The sequence below is a fragment of the Heteronotia binoei genome, chromosome 2 (assembly GCF_032191835.1).
Source record: "Heteronotia binoei isolate CCM8104 ecotype False Entrance Well chromosome 2, APGP_CSIRO_Hbin_v1, whole genome shotgun sequence".
NCBI classification, from domain to species: domain Eukaryota; kingdom Metazoa; phylum Chordata; class Lepidosauria; order Squamata; family Gekkonidae; genus Heteronotia; species Heteronotia binoei.
In genome coordinates, this window is record NC_083224.1 from 17,828,119 (window position 1) to 17,844,261 (window position 16,143).

The following is a 16,143-nucleotide window of genomic DNA, read 5'->3' on the forward strand; positions in this document are numbered from 1 at the left end:
TATGACCAATCAACTCACCAACTTTCTGTTGCTGGCGAAGTCCTGACGTCCCGTCGATTGTTGAAGGACCCACAGCGGTTCTTGTCACCCTCGGGTGGCCTAACGGCAGCCAGATGGAAGGAACCTCAAAAATGGACACAAATGGTCCGTGGGCCCCCGAGAGCCTCCCTCTAGGTTACCGGGACTCCCGTTAGGGAGACTCATATTCCACTGCTGCCACCAAAATTGTTACGTGTAGAGTTTGCCCAAGGACTCGAACCAAATGACAACTCTCACACTCCAGGGTCCATCAAGGATCGTTTATTAGTAGCGTGGTTTGCAAAGCACAGAGTCCGGATAGGGCAGTCCCACCCGTCGACTCTGCTCTCTGTGACGCAGTACAGACCTCTTATCCCTTGCCTATGCCCTCGTGGAGCCCACCGATTGGTGAACTCCCTCACAATCTGCCTAGTGATAGAACGTGCATGCCCTGAAGCGTCTCAACCCGTTACCTCCCCCCCCTTTTCCCTATCTATTGTCGCTTAATGGTTTTCTTGTTCCACCCTATGATTCATCTGGTTAAGCCATTTCCTGCCACATTTTGCTGGCACTGCACACTCCACCTTTCAGACTTAGAGCTCAACAACCACTTCCTCTTTCAATTCCTGCTTAGAGACCTGATCTTGTCATGATCTGAGGCCTAGTGTGGCCTAGAGGCCAGGGAGAAGCCTGTGTAGGAGTAGTTACAGGGGCCTAGTTTTCCCAGGATTCCTGATGTCCCTCTGATTGGGTGGCAGGGTTTTTGAGGGAAAAGGAGCCCAAGAAGGGGTGAGACCTGAGAGAAAAGCATGAATATGTTTGGCTGGAAAGAGAAGTTGTTCTCTCTGCTGAGGCTGGTCTGGAGGGGGGTGCAGCTGTAGAGAAATCCCTCACCCTAAGGAGGTGGTGAATTCTGGTATTAGAGGAAGGGGATGTATAGATAGGTTGGGGGTGTTTATTTCTTTGCACCAACCTTTACTGTTTCTTTATTCACTGTGGCACTCAAAGTCTTCACTACTCTTATTGTTTGAACACTTATAATAAATCTGTTTTTAAACTGCCTGTGTCCTCACATCTCCTTGGTCACGGTTAAAAGGTATTTGTTAATAAGGAAGAGATGTGAGTTGGGTAGGTGCTCTGGACCCTTCCACTCAGGCCCTTAGCAGAGTGGTGGCCAGGGCTACCTCGCCTGCTAGGCAAACGAGGCAGTTGCCTAGGGCGCCGGGAGGGTGAGGGCACCAAACTGCCTCCCTCCCGGTGCCCCAGGCAAGTGCTTAGTTTGCTTGCCTCCTCTGAGCACCTGCCACCGCCTGTCCTTTCCTGCGCCGCATCCCACCCCCCATGCTGCGCTGAGGCGCCACCTTTTCCATCGCTGTCCGATGTACACTCCGTCCCACCCCGCCGCGATGCCTACCCGCCCCCTCCTCCCATCCCTTCCCATTGCCGCCCACCCAATGCATGCCGCATTGGGGCTGGCAGGGCTCCGGCGCAGCTCTATGATCGTGCGGGAGGCGGCGACGGAAAGGGAGGAGGAGTAGGGGTGGGTGGGCATCTTGGCACGGCATGGGGATGGGACGCGCAGTGTTGCATTGCAGTGCCACGGGGGGTGGCAGCGGGAGGGGCAGGGGGGTGCCTGCCTAGGGCACCATGCACCCTTGGGTCAGTGCTGGTGGTGGCAGCCAATAGAAGGCCTTTCCTGGTCCCCTGCTGTAAGGGCTGCCAATCCCCAAGTGGGGGCAGGGGATCTCCCTATCTGGAGGCCCCCCCACTGCTTCAGGGACATCAGAAAGCGGGGGGGGGGAATGTCTGCTGGGCACTCCATTATTCCCTATGGAGACCGATTCTCATAGGGTTTAATGGAGAATTGATCTACGGGAATCTGGGGCTCGGGGGGGCTGTTTTTTTGAGGTAAAGGTACCAAATTTTCAGCATAGCATCCAGTGCCTCTCCCCAATGTACCCTCCAAGTTTCATAAAGATTGGATCAGGGAGTTCAATTCTGCGAGCCCCCCAAAAAGGTGCCCTTGTCCGTCATTATTTCCAATGAAGGGAAGTCATTTAAAAGGTGTGCGGTCCCTTTAAATATGATGTCCAGAACTCGCTTTGCAGTTCAGTTATGCCTGTCACAACCTTGTTCCTGGCTCCACCCTGGAAGTCCGCAGATATTTCTTGAATTGGACTTGGAATTGGACCTACCTGCTGTGTAACACCTTCCATGAAGAGACATATGCACTTCACAGTGCTGAGGTTCCAGCATGGGAACGAATAACTTGGAGACCCTGATTCATAAATTCAACTCTGCCATAGATGTTCCTGGGTGACTTTGGATCAGTCATTCTCTCAGCCTAAGATACCCTGCACAGCTGTTGTGAGGACAAGAACATAGATGAGTTAAACGATACTTAAAGAAAAGCAAAAAAGAGATGCCTAGAAAGTAAAATGAGAAAATAAAACCATCACCTTCCCTCACACTAACAGGTATATTTCTCCTCCCCACCCATGGATTTCCAGCAGAATGATTTCCAATTGGCAAAGGTGTAAACAATACATTTTATCTCCCTATCTCTTAAGTCTGCATGCAGAACATATTATAAGGATATCTGGATCAGTTTCAGACAGGGTGGATAAAAATCAGTGATTTTTAATTTTTTTTTAAATCGGATTTTTAAAATTTAAATCGGATTTTTTAAAATTTAAATTGGATTTTTTAAATAAAATGCTTTTTGAGAAAAATATATTTTCATCCAAAGGTTATTCCATCATGAAATAAGGATTAGTTTTTAATTCTGAAGCATAAGGCTGTATAGTCATGCAATGTTTACATTTTTTGGTAATAGATTCTATTATTCCATTTTTGGTAATAGATTCTGTGGCGGGACCGGCCCGATTCTGCCTTCAGACCCGGTCCCGTCAGCTCCCTATTGAGTTGCCAACTCCTGGAGAGAGCTATTTCTCCTCCTGCCCCTTGGGCTCGCTGCCACCACCTGCTCAGTCCCGGGGTTCAGATGGAGAGGAACAGGACTCCCAATCCCCCTCTCCAGCTATGAGGCCAGGCCTCAAGGTCCTCTGCCACCCTGTACTTGGGTTTCACAGAGACCTCAGCACTTCTTTGGGGCACCCCTGGAGGATTGGCACCTTATCCAACTGCATGCCTTCCCCCTTCCCCGGGGCCCCCTTCTTGAAAACAGCGTGGTCTAAAGCGGTTTGGGGATCTATGTGGTACAGAGTTTGACTGCCAGCATTTAAAACAGAAAAAAAATATTTATTTAAAAGAGAAAAAGATAGGGAAAGAAAAACAAAACAAAAACAGTTGCCTTTAAAAAGTTAGCCCAGCACAGCACACGCACAGCAAACAGCATAACAAAATAAAGGTGGTTTTTAAACGCATCGTATTGTCCCTGGTCTACACTTGCCCTGCCTATGAGAATGACTTACTTGGTCTGACTGCCTGGGGCCTCCCAGGCGGGAGCCTCCATTGCTCACCACATGCTCGCTCGAGCGCTGGCTTCCAACTGCCCTTCTCTTCCTGCTAACACACATGCAAAGAACAAAAGCACTTCCTGCCTCTCTAGGAGATTTTCCCCCTAGCGTTGTTGGTTTGGCTCTGGAAGGGAGGGGGGGAGTGAGGGGAAGGCTACAAAGCCTGCTGAGGGATTTACTGACCCCTGCCAAATGAAGCACCACCACTGACTAAAATGGCGTTTCTCCACACTTCCCCCTCCTTAAATTCTGAGCCGGAGGGGTTGCCTCCTACAGAGGTGACCCCGTAGCAGAATCCAAACAAACAAGGAGAAACCCGTTAACCAAAATATTACACAAACATTCAGGTATTTCTCCAATAATACACAAAGTCTCACAACTTCGGTGTCCATGCCCTTTCTGGACAAGTCGCATTGCTGCATTCGGAAGGAATGTCCAGTCTAAGATGTACTCCTCCATCTCCCAGGACCACCTCTGGAGTTTGGTGCTCTCCCTTCGTTGCTGCTGTTGCTGGGGTGAGTGGTCCATCAAAGGAGGAAATTCCTGGCCCCACATATGAGGTTGGAAACTCCCCAGTTCCCACACAGTTGCCTCTTCTTTATCCCTCATTGGTGGAATGTTCCCTCTGTCCACTCTGTCCTCCCAGAAAACCACCTCTGGGGCTCCAAACAATTGCTGTCCCAGCTTCTTTTTGTCTCCTTCCTTCCTACCTATATGCAACACCATGGACCTCGCAGAGAATGGCTGTGGTATATTCACCTGCACCACTTTAACTGCCTTTCCCGTCTTCTCCATAGCCACCACATAAGTAGCCTCGTCTAGGTCATCCACAATCACATGGGGTTCCTCCCATTCCACTCTCCGTTCACCAGTATGAAGGGGCAGGAAAACCATCACCCTATCCCCTGTCTCAGCTTCTGAGAACTCCACTTTCTGGTCCCTTGCCACCTCACACAGTGTTTCCAGCCTAGGGGCACTTTGAACCTCAGACAGGAACATTTCTGGCTCCCCCAGACTTCCTATCATCTGTTCCTTCAAGCCACCCCTAGTCCCACTGTTTCCAGAACACTCAGCCAAAGTTTGATCTGGGTTCTCCGCCCCCTCAGTTGGTTTTTCAGTGTCAGCCAACTGAGCTCCTTCCTGCCTGGAAGGCTCCACCGCATTCTGCTGCCCTTGCGGAAATTGGCACCCCTCTTCCCATTGGGCACACCCGCCTGCAGGGCTTGAGACAGGCTGGTCCTCCCCCTCCCTGGTTGGTGGTGAGGTGGCTTCCCTAAAGTTGCCTTCCTCCCCCCACCTTCCCCTGAGGGTTTGGCTTGGGTTCTCAGTCCCCTCGGTTGGTTTTTCAGCACTACCCAACTGACCCCCTTCCTGCCTGGAAGGTCCCACAGCTTCCCAGGATTCCTGTCTGCCCTGCTTCAAGACGACCTGTTTCGAGAGCGTCTCGGACGATCCCACTTCCTGATCCACAGCTACTTGGTGAACCGGTTCCAACCTAAGGCCGCTCCGGACCCCCTTCTGGAACCGCTCCCGTCCCCCCATCTTCCACAGGCATGCTGTAATAGATGGCTGAAAGTTCTCCAGTCAGGATGCTACAGAGGTAAGACATATAGTCTTCCTCTGCAATCCCCCACTGTTTGGCTGCCTTCTCAAAGTTGGAGAGGTATATGGAGGGGTCTTCTCCCTCTTGGTACACTGCAAAGTCCTTGGGGGTGACTTGGATCTCTTTGCTTAGTTCAGCTTCCAGACGTAGCACCTCAAGCTCATGGCGACGTTGCTCTTCCTGCTCCCGTCTGTGGATCTCAGCTCTCTCTCTTTCCTCCTGTCTGCGGATCTCAGCTTCCTCCCGTCTGCGGTCTCGGTCCGCCTCGATACGCATTCTCTTCAGTTCCAACTGTAGCCGCAAGATTGCTTCTGACTGGGTGGGGGGCACTTCTGCAGGTGCCCCTGCATGCTGATGATGCTCCAACAGGAGGACTTGCATATCTGCTACAGTCAGGTTGTCACACTCCAGCTCTTGTTTTGCGCACTCTTCCTGGAGCTGTGGCTTTGTCATCTTCAGGATTTCCAGTTTCTTAGCACGCTCCATCCTAACTAAACTGAACTTTCCCTACTCCAGTTGACCCGAAAATAAAACAAAACCTCTGTTGCTTCCTCTGGGTGCTTGCACGCATCAAAAACCAAAAATGCCTGGCCAATCAAGTTCTCTGTTTGTTCTCATCCCACCGCTGCCGCCAAGTGTGGCGGGACCGGCCCGATTCTGCCTTCAGACCCGGTCCCGTCAGCTCTCTATTGAGTCGTGAACTCCTGGAGGGAGCTATTTCTCCTCCTGCCCCTTGGGCTCGCTGCCACCACCTGCTCAGTCCCGGGGTTCAGATTGAGAGGAACAGGACTCCCAATCCCCCTCTCCAACTATGAGGCCAGGCCTCAAGGTCCTCTGCCACCCTGTACTTGGGTTTCACAGAGACCTCAGCACTTCTTTGGGGCACCCCTGGAGGATTGGCACCTTATCCAACTGCATGCCTTCCCCCTTCCCCGGGGCCCCCTTCTTGAAAACAGCATGGTCTAAAGCGGTTTGGGGATCTATGTGGTACAGAGTTTGACTGCCAGCATTTAAAACAGAAAAAAAAATTTATTTAAAAGAGAAAAAGATAGGGAAAGAAAAACAAAACAAAAACAGTTGCCTTTAAAAAGTTAGCCCAGCACAGCACACGCACAGCAAACAGCATAACAAAATAAAGGTGGTTTTTAAACGCATCGTATTGTCCCTGGTCTACACTTGCCCTGCCTATGAGAATGACTTACTTGGTCTGACTGCCTGGGGCCTCCCAGGCGGGAGCCTCCATTGCTCACCACATGCTCGCTCGAGCGCTGGCTTCCAACTGCCCTTCTCTTCCTGCTAACACACATGCAAAGAACAAAAGCACTTCCTGCCTCTCTAGGAGATTTTCCCCCTAGCGTTGTTGGTTTGGCTCTGGAAGGGAGGGGGGGAGTGAGGGGAAGGCTACAAAGCCTGCTGAGGGATTTACTGACCCCTGCCAAATGAAGCACCACCACTGACTAAAATGGCGTTTCTCCACAGATTCTATTATTCCATTCACAATGTCATGCTCTTCCAGAGGTGTCTGTAAGATTACTGGGCAGTTTGTCTACAAAATATTATCACAGAACACATATGCTTGGTTTTGCTGTTCTCAAAACTAATTTGTTTCTGCAGAGATAACATGCCTCTTCTACACAGCAAAAATGTTATAAAATGAACAGAGTTGAGAAAAAGACCTTAATCTCATTGTTCTACAAACCTATGTACACAGAATGAACCCCTTAAGGGCTAAGTTTCAGAAAGTTCAATGAATAGAAAAAGATTGCTTGAAGTGGAATAGATCTGCATGAGAAGAAACTTAAGTGTGAGGAGGGAGGGGCAAGCAGTAAAAATGAAAGTGAAACTTTTTGAGCAGAATAGTCCACAAGACTTTGGATCTTTTTGTGTGTATAACCTGAGGTTTATCACATTATTCTTTCCCTGGAGGAGAAAATCTATAATGGCAGCAGGCCGTAAAAGAGACCCAGTTTGGGAATATTTTAACGAAGTTCTTCTACCTATTGGTAAGGCAGGCATGCGTGCAAAATGCAAACACTGCAACAAAGAAATGCAAGGCCTGTATTTTTAAAAATACAAAGTGGCAAAATAGAATTGAAAACTGCTGTGGAGTTGAATAACAAATACGATTGTTACAAATCCGGATGCTGTCCTTGGCACGCTTGAACATTATGGACACGGCAGTACTGAGGGGCCGTTTCCATAAGATTCCGCTAGAAGATAGGACCTGCCCGTGTGGCCTCGAGGAGATCGATACGGTTTCCCATCTCATTTTGAACTGTCTCTTCCATACAGAGGCAAGGTACAGACTTCTGCGGAACCAAGCTAAATCTTTAAATCAGGCCCAGGCCATTTACTTCCTCCTAGGGGATGGGAGTGATCAACTTTCCCTGGATCTTGCTAAATATTTATATGTTACTGACCTTGACAGGAAGAAACTTAATGTTGCTTTTACTTGAAAGAAGTTGTGATCTGATTGTATAATGCCGCCCTTAGTTATGTGTTGCTTATACCAGATAATTTTAATACTACTCTGAAGGTTGCATACAGTTATTTTATAGTTATGTCATATTTTAGCTTGGTGTTGTGTTGTACTGTTGTCAATGTGTTGTGTTGTTGTTGTTGATTGGCCTAGCGCCGCAATAAACTGACTGACTGACTGACTGACTGATTGTTACAAATGCAACAAATAAAGAGTTTGGTAGAAAATGATATTAAAACTGAAGGAATAAGACGAGAGCAAACAGAATGGAAAAAGTTCTGCTTGGAGATAATGAAAAATTAATTTCAAAAACTTATAAGTTACTGTAAAAATGGTCTACAGAAGATGAAGTAGTGAAATCTCAAATGATTAAATGGGCAATAAATTTAAATAAAGAAATACAGATGGATACATGGGATTATTTATGGAAGAACTCTATGAAACTTTCAACATGTCAGAGTATTAAAGAGAACTGTTTTAAAATGATGGTATATGACTCCTAAAAAATTGGCAAATATGAATAACAAGATGCCAGACAGATGTTGGAAATGTAAAAAACATGAAGGTTCTTTCTACCATATGTGGTGGATTTGTGAAAGAGTGAAAAAGTATTGGCAGATGATTCAACAAGAAATTTCTAGGATCTTGGGATATGAATTCAAGAAAGCTGCAGAGACTTTTCTGTTGGGATTACAAATGGAAAAATTTCCAAAAGAAGATAGAACTATAATTTGGTACTTGCTTTCAGCTGCTAGGACACTATATGCGCAGTTATGGAAGCAAGAAAAAATACCAGAAAAATGGAATTGGATTGTAAAAGTTATGACATGGAGTGAGATGGACAAATTAACAAGAACTTTAAGAGACTATGATTTAGAAGATTTTAAAAGGGAGTGGAAAATTTTTTGAAGTTATGTAGAAGTCAAGTAAAAGGACTTTGGACAATTTTTGATAATGATTAAACTTTAGAAGAAAGAAGAATATTAATTTTAGTTCTTAGGAATTAAGGGTACCTTTTAATGTTAGTATTTTGAGTAAATAACACTGGCGGGGGTCAAGTAACGGGGAGAGGGGTGATTAGAAAGAAGCATATGGGATAGATGAAAAGAAGTTATTAATGGAAATTGTTACCATATGTTATCAATAAAAATTGTTTAAAACACAAGAAATGCAAGGCCTGGTGGCCCAAATGAGGCAACATCATGAGAAGAGCTATGATGAAGATGACAACAGAAACATGTTTGAACAGGCAGGATCTTCAGGTTGGTAAACATTTTTATTTAATCATATTTCTTAAAGAGTGCCTTGAATTGTCATGTTTGAGCAAAATTATATTTCTTATTATTACTGCATGTTACTGTAATTTTGATACAGTTATGAAGAAAAGCAACTATAAATGAAAAATGTAAATAATTTCAAGTTTCATTTCTCCTACAATTCTGTTTTTTTGAAATTTTGGGAAGGGGGCGCTAGTTGGCAGCTCGCCTAGGGCACCAAAAACCCTAGCACCAAGAGGCCCCACCTCGAAGCTGGCATCCCTCCCTTTCCTCTTCCCCGTTTTTCCTGCTGCCGGGCTCTTCTCCTTCCAAGGAGGGAGGTCCTTCTCTCTTCCCCCTTCTCCTTATGGGGCTGCAGGTAGAGTTCAATTCTGGGGGCGCAGACAACAAGTGCTTGAAGGGGGGGGGGAGAGTCAGTTTGGTGTAGTGGTTAAGTGTGCGGACTCTTATCTGGGAGAACTGGGTTTGATTCCCCATTCCTCCACTTGCAGCTGCTTGAATGGTCTTGGGTCAGCCATAGCTCTCCTAGGAGTTGTCCTTGAAAGGGCAGCTGCTGTGAGAACTCTCTCAGCCCTACCCACCGTACAGGGTGTCTGTTGTGTGTGGTGTGGGGGGGAGGTAAAGGAGATTTTGACCGCTCTGAGACTGTGTTCACACACACTATATAATGCACTTTCAATCTACTTCCAATGCACTTTCCAACTGGATTTCACTGTGTTAAATGGCAAAATCCAGTTAGAACGTGCACTGAAAGTGGACTGAAAGTGCATCATTTTAGTGTGTGTGAACGCAGCCTGAGATTCAGAGTATAGGGTGGGATATAAACCCAAATACAGAGCCCCGTGGCGCAGAGTGGTAAAGCTGCCGTACTGCAGTCGGAGCCCACTGCTCACGACCTGAGTTCGATCCCAGCGGAAGCTGGTTTCAGGTAGCCGGCTCCAGGTTGACTCAGCCTTCCATCCTTCCGAGGTTGGTCAAATGAGGACCCAGCTTGATGGGGTGAAGTGTAGAGGACTGGGGAAGGCAATGGCAAACCACCCCGTAAAAAGTCTGCTGTGGAAACGTTGTGAAAGCAACGTCACCCCAGAGTCGAAAACAACTGGTGCTTGCATAGGGGACTAGCTGTACCTTTATAAATCCGATATATCTTCTCCTTCTTCTAAAAGGTAAAGGTAGTCCTCTGTGCAAGCACCAGTCACGGCAGACTTTTTTGTCAACCTGACTCTGGAGCCCTCTACCTAAGCGTCTCTCTCCTCCCACACTGAGTTTCCCAGGCCTTCTTACTGGGCGGAGGAGAAAGGAGCTGGGAGCCACTGGGTGCAATCACATTACACTAAATAATGCATTTTGCAGCTGGACTTTTACTGTTTAAGAATAGCAAAAAATCCAGCTGCAAGAAGCATTTAGTGTAGTGTGAATGCACCCACTTTCTCAGCCTCCCTTTCCTGAGACGGCTGAGCGGAGTGACTCCCGAGCTCTCCCACTGAGCCTTATTAGAGGGCGTCGCTGACTGCAGCCGGCCTGAAGGAAGCCCAGTCCCTAGGGTGGGGAGGGGAGTCTTTTCGGGGAGGGCAGGGAGCTTTTTTGTGGGGCTGCAGCCGTGAAAGGGTTAAAAGAGGCCGAGCTGGGGAGGGGACGGAAGGGAAAGAGAAGGGGCGGAAGGGGGAGGGAGCCGGCTTCAGGCAGACCTAAGCGGAAGAGCCCGGCAGCCCCCTCCCCAGGAAGTCCTCGCAGCCTCCCAAGAGGGGAATTTCTGCTCTGGCCCCGTGTCTGGAGGAGGGGGGAGTTGGAATCCTTTGCAGACGGGATGTTCTTCTATGGAGGTTTTTCTCTTTGTCTTGCCGGGGGGGGGGGGCACGCAGGGCTTGCTTGCAAGGCGATCCGCCAGGCAGCTTGTAAATAAGGGCGGGGGGGGGGCCCTCCAGGCCAGCCTCAGCCCTTATCATCTGCTAGAGCAGGGGTGGCCAAACTTCCTTAACGGGGATGGATGGATGGATGGATGGATGGATGGACGGACAGATGATGGAGAGGAAGGAAGGAGATAGATGGATGGATGATGAAGAGGAAAGAAATAGATAGATGGATGTTGAAGAGGAAGGAAGGCGATAGATAGATTGATGGATGATGAAGAGGAAATAAATAAATAGATGGCTGATGAAGAGGAAGGAAGGAGATAGATAGATTGATGGATGTTGAAGAGGAAAGAAGGAGATGGATAGATGGCTGATGAAGAGGAAGGAAGGAGATAGATAGATTGATGGATGTTGAAGAGGAAAGAAGGAGATGGATAGATGGCTGATGAAGAGGAAGGAAGGAGATAGATAGATTGATGGATGTTGAAGAGGAAAGAAGGAGATAGATAGATTGATGGATGATGGATGATGAAGAGGAAGGAAGGAGGTAGATTGATGGATGATGAAGAGGAAATAAATAAATAGATGGAGATAGATAGATGGCTGATGAAGAGGAAGGAAGGAGATAGATAGATAGATGGATGATGAAGAGGAAAGAAGGAGATGGATAGATGGATGATGAAGAGGAAGGAAGGAGATAGATAGATTGATGGATGTTGAAGAGGAAAGAAGGAGATGGATAGATGGCTGATGAAGAGGAAGGAAGGAGATAGATAGATAGATGGATGATGAAGAGGAAAGAAGGAGATGGATAGATGGATGATGAAGAGGAAGGAAGGAGATAGATAGATTGATGGATGTTGAAGAGGAAAGAAGGAGATGGATAGATGGCTGATGAAGAGGAAGGAAGGAGATAGACAGATTGATGGATGATGAATGATGGATGATGAAGAGGAAGGAAGGAGGTAGATTGATGGATGATGAAGAGGAAATAAATAAATAGATGGAGATAGATAGATGGCTGATGAAGAGGAAGGAAGGAGATAGATAGATAGATGGATGATGAAGAGGAAAGAAGGAGATGGATAGATGGATGATGAAGAGGAAGGAAGGAGATAGATAGATTGATGGATGATGAAGAGGAAAGGAGATAGATAGATTGATGGATGATATGATGAAGAGGAAGGAGGTAGATAGGTAGATAGATAGACAGACAGACAGACTGACTGATGGATGAAGAGGAAGGAAGAAGGGAGATGATAGATAGATAGATGATAGATAGATAGATGATAGATGGATGATGAAGAGGAAAGAAGGAGACGGATGGATGATGAAGAGGAAGGAAGGAAGGAGATAATGATAGATAGATAGATGATAGATAGATAGAGGTGGAGGTGGAAAGAAAGCAACTTTAAATGCTTTCTCCAAGCCTCCAGCTGGCTTGGCTTGGAGAAGTGATTTAAAGAGACAAATGCCTTCTCCAACCTGGCCAACTGGGTGGTGGGGGCTTTGAGAGCCACACAATATGTGTGAAAGAGCCACATGTGGCTCCCAAGTCACAGTTTGGCCACCCTTGTACTAGAGGGTGGAAGGATATTCTCTGGGACAGAAGATAGAAGATCGTTAAAATTTATTGTATCGTGTGCACTGTTTTATGGGGTGTATTTTATATGTTGTAAATCACCTCGAGTCCCATTCCGGGGAGAGGGAGCAGAATCTTGATGGGATGAATTAAATAGCAACCCTGGTGTCCTAGGAATGATCACATGGGAGGAATCATTCGTGCTGATTCGATGCCTCAAATACCACAGAGTTGGGTCAGTGCTCCTCCCCCCTGCAGTTCTGGTGTGTGTATGCTTTATTTATTTTGCATTAATTATAAAACAATGTTTAAGTTCAATGGCACCTTTAAGACAAAGTTTTATTCAAGGCTTATGTGTACAAGCACGCTTCACAGAATAGTCCAAGTTTTTGCATTTTGTAAGAAAGGAAAAATCAGTCTGTAACTGTGTTCATTTCTTCTGAAGGGGTTGATGGACTTCCATTCTGCATAACTTGATATGGTGCCTTCCATAAAGACAGATTCAGGTGGGTAGCTTATACCTGGAATAAAAATTTTTGGGCTCAAACTGTTCAGCTCCAGACCAACACAGCTATTGACCTGAATCTACATTAATTACAGCCTGCCATTTACTGGGGCTCAATGCAATAAGTAGGATAGTACTTTCAGTAAACTATGAAATAGATTTGGGGTTCCAGAACCAACCAGGAATCTAAAAAACAGTATTGAAGGAAAGCATAGCTATTAACATGACCCAATAAATGATGCAAAATTACATAGCAGGATACGACATACAGCAAACTCTACATAAGAATATGGACACAAGTCCCCAAGAATTCATCCAACTAACTACATGAAGCCCAGAAGGAATTCTTTTGTATAGGAAAAGCCCAGAAGGATCTCATTTGCATATTAGGCCACATCCCCTGGTGCCAAACCAGCCGGAACTGCGTTCCTGCTCAAAAAAAGCCCTGGTGAAGCCTTTTGTACAGTGCTACCCTATTCCTGGTGTAGAAAAGCCCTCGTGCATAATTAACGCTTGCTTAGTTTGGGGAAAGCCTGGGGAGTGGGTGCCTTCCTGACCTCCTCAGGCACACCAGCTTGGGGTAGTAGTTAAGGAGGGGGGGACTCTAATAGTTAAGCCTTTAACAGTCCCTTTGTCCTGTCTCTAATTTACCTTGAGATGTACCCACTAGACCAGGGGTGGGGAACAGTGGCTCTCCAGATGTTTTTTGCCTATAACTCCCATCGGCCCCAGCTAGCATGGCCAATGGCTGGGGCTGATGGGAGTTGTAGGCAAAAAACATCTGGAGGGCCAACGTTCCCTACCCCTGCACTAGACAGATTGAGCCCCAGAAATAGGAAGCCAAGCTCATAACATCCACAACAGATATTTTAAAAAGTAAATACTGCTCTTTTTGTTGTCTGGAGGACCAAACAGGCATATCTTTAAAAGCTTGGTATGGAATATAGCGCAGTGACATTAATCCTCATCAGCAGGTGTCTCTCCACCAGCGTCAGAGATGTAGCTCCGTTCTCCTTTGTTTTCTTCCTGCCTTTCTGATATCTTTCCCTCACGCTTTTCGCAGCCAAGTGAATGAGAGGCTTTCCAGAGTCAGAGGCAGCAACCCAAGAGAAAGGGGAAGGAGATGGAAGAGAAGGACCCTGAAGGCCTTGGAACTGGGAAGATATCAAAGAAAGGTCCCTATCCCCTCCAAGCAGGGAGTGGTGCTGAGTTTTGGGAAAGGCCTGTGCCAGAGATCTTGGGTCAGGACCCTGTGACCGCAGATGCACGCAGCCGATGCTTCCGGCAGTTCTGTTACCAGGAGGCTGATGGGCCCCGAGAGGTTTGCAGCCGGCTCCATGGACTTTGCAAGGACTGGCTGGAGCCAGAGAGGCACACCAAGAAGGAGATCATGGATCTGGTAATCCTGGAGCAGTTCCTGGCCATCCTGCCCCAGGAAGCGCAGGGCTGGGTGAGAGGATGTGGGCCAGAGAGCAGTTCCCAGGCAGTGGCCCTGGCCGAAGGTTTCCTCCTGAGTCAGGCAGAGGAGAAGAGGCAGGCACAGCAGGTGAGGGGCTTTCAGTCGCTCCGCTCAAGCAATGAGCTTCTCCTAAGGCTTCCTGCCAGCTATTTCTGTGTGTGTGTTAACTGCCATCCAGTCGCTTCTGGCAATCCTAGGAACATCCTCTCATTAACAGCCTTGCTCAGGTCTTGCAGACTGAGGGCTCTTGTGGCTCCCTTGATTGAGTCAATGCATGGTGCATTTGGTCTTCCTCTTTTCCAGCTGCCTTCCACTTTCCTTAGAATTTTTGCCTTTCTCAATGATTCCTGTCTTTTCATAATGTCACCAAATACTTCATTTGGGTCATTTTAGCTTCCAGGGAGAGTTGAGTCTTGATTTATCTAGAGCTCCACTTATTTGTCTTTTTGGCGGTCCATGGTAGCTGTAGAAACTCTCTCCTCCAACACCACAAAGAATCAATGTGCTTTAGTTATTGTAGATTTTTCGGGCTGTATGGCCGTGATCTTGGCATTGTAGAACCTGACGTTTCGCCACCAGCTGTGACTGGCATCCTCAGAGGTATAACACAGAAGGCTCGAGTTCTCTCTCTGTCAAAGAGAGAACTCGAGCCTTCTGTGTTACACTTCTGAGGATGCCAGTTGCAGCTACTGGCGTAATGTCCGGTTCTACAATGCCAAGACCATGGCCATAAAGCCAGAAAAATCTACAGCTAATGAGCTCCGGCCTGAAACGTTCTTCCTGTCAGCTTTCTTCCTTGTCCATCTTTCACACCCACACATAGTGAGGGGCAAATACTCTGGCACAAATTAGCTTGATCCAGTGACATGTCCTTGCGCTTAAGAATCTTTTCTAGCTCCTTCATGGCTGCCTTTCCCAGTCTTAGTCTCCTGGTTTCTTATTTACAACCTCCCTTTTGTTTGATGGAACCAAGGAACAAAAAATCTTGAACAATTTCAATTTCTTCATCATCAACCTTAAATTTCTCTAATTCCACACTCTTCTTTTAGCACTTTCTGCTTCAGCCTTCGTGAGGTCTTCACTACTTTCTGCCAATAGTGTGGCGTCATCTGCATGCCTCAGACTGTTCCTTCTGCCCATTTTCACTCCACCTTCTTCTATATCTGATTCAGCTTTCCTGATGATATGTTCTTCCTAAAGACTGAAAAGACACAGAGATAAAATACATCCTAGCCTGGCACCTTGCCAAGTGGAAACCATTCTGTTTTTCCGTATTCTGTCCTGCCAGTGGCCTCTTGCCCAGAGTTCAAGTTTCACATCAAAACTATTGGATGGTGTGGCACACCCTTTTCTTTTAAAACCAACCATAGCTTTTCTTGATTCCTACAGTCAAAAACATTGATTTAAGCTATGAATCACAAGCTGCTATTATTTTGGAATTCTCTCCTTTGCTCCATTAACCCACATAAATCTGCAGTATGATCTCAAGTGCCTCTTCCTTTTGTGAATTTATCAGGAATAGAACATCTGGCATATCTCTTTCAATATATGTCAACAGTCCTTGTTGTAAAATGTTGAGCACCAGCTTAGATTTGCATGAGGAATTCATGTAATGGTCCAATAGTTGCTACAGTCTTTGGCATCTCCATTTCTTCAACTGGAATTTAAAGTAAATGTTCCCAGTCTGTGGGCCATTTTGTTTTCCATCTTTCTTAGCATCTTCTTGCTAACATTTTGACAGACTCCTTTTCTGTGGCTTATAATAGCTCTAATGATATTCCGTCTCCTGCTGGTGATTTGTTTCTCCCAAATGTTCTCAGCGCACCTTTAGTTTCTGAAGCCAACCCTAGTTCTTGCCCTTCCGGTTAAAGCAGCCCTGGTGGTGGAG

At 46.7% G+C, this 16,143-nt stretch overlaps 1 protein-coding gene across 1 annotated transcript in view; it reads left to right on the top strand.

The window, feature by feature from the left end:
- Window positions 1-16,143, top strand: part of LOC132567242 (zinc finger protein 91-like) — a 257,261-nt gene that overhangs the window by 185,278 nt on the left and 55,840 nt on the right.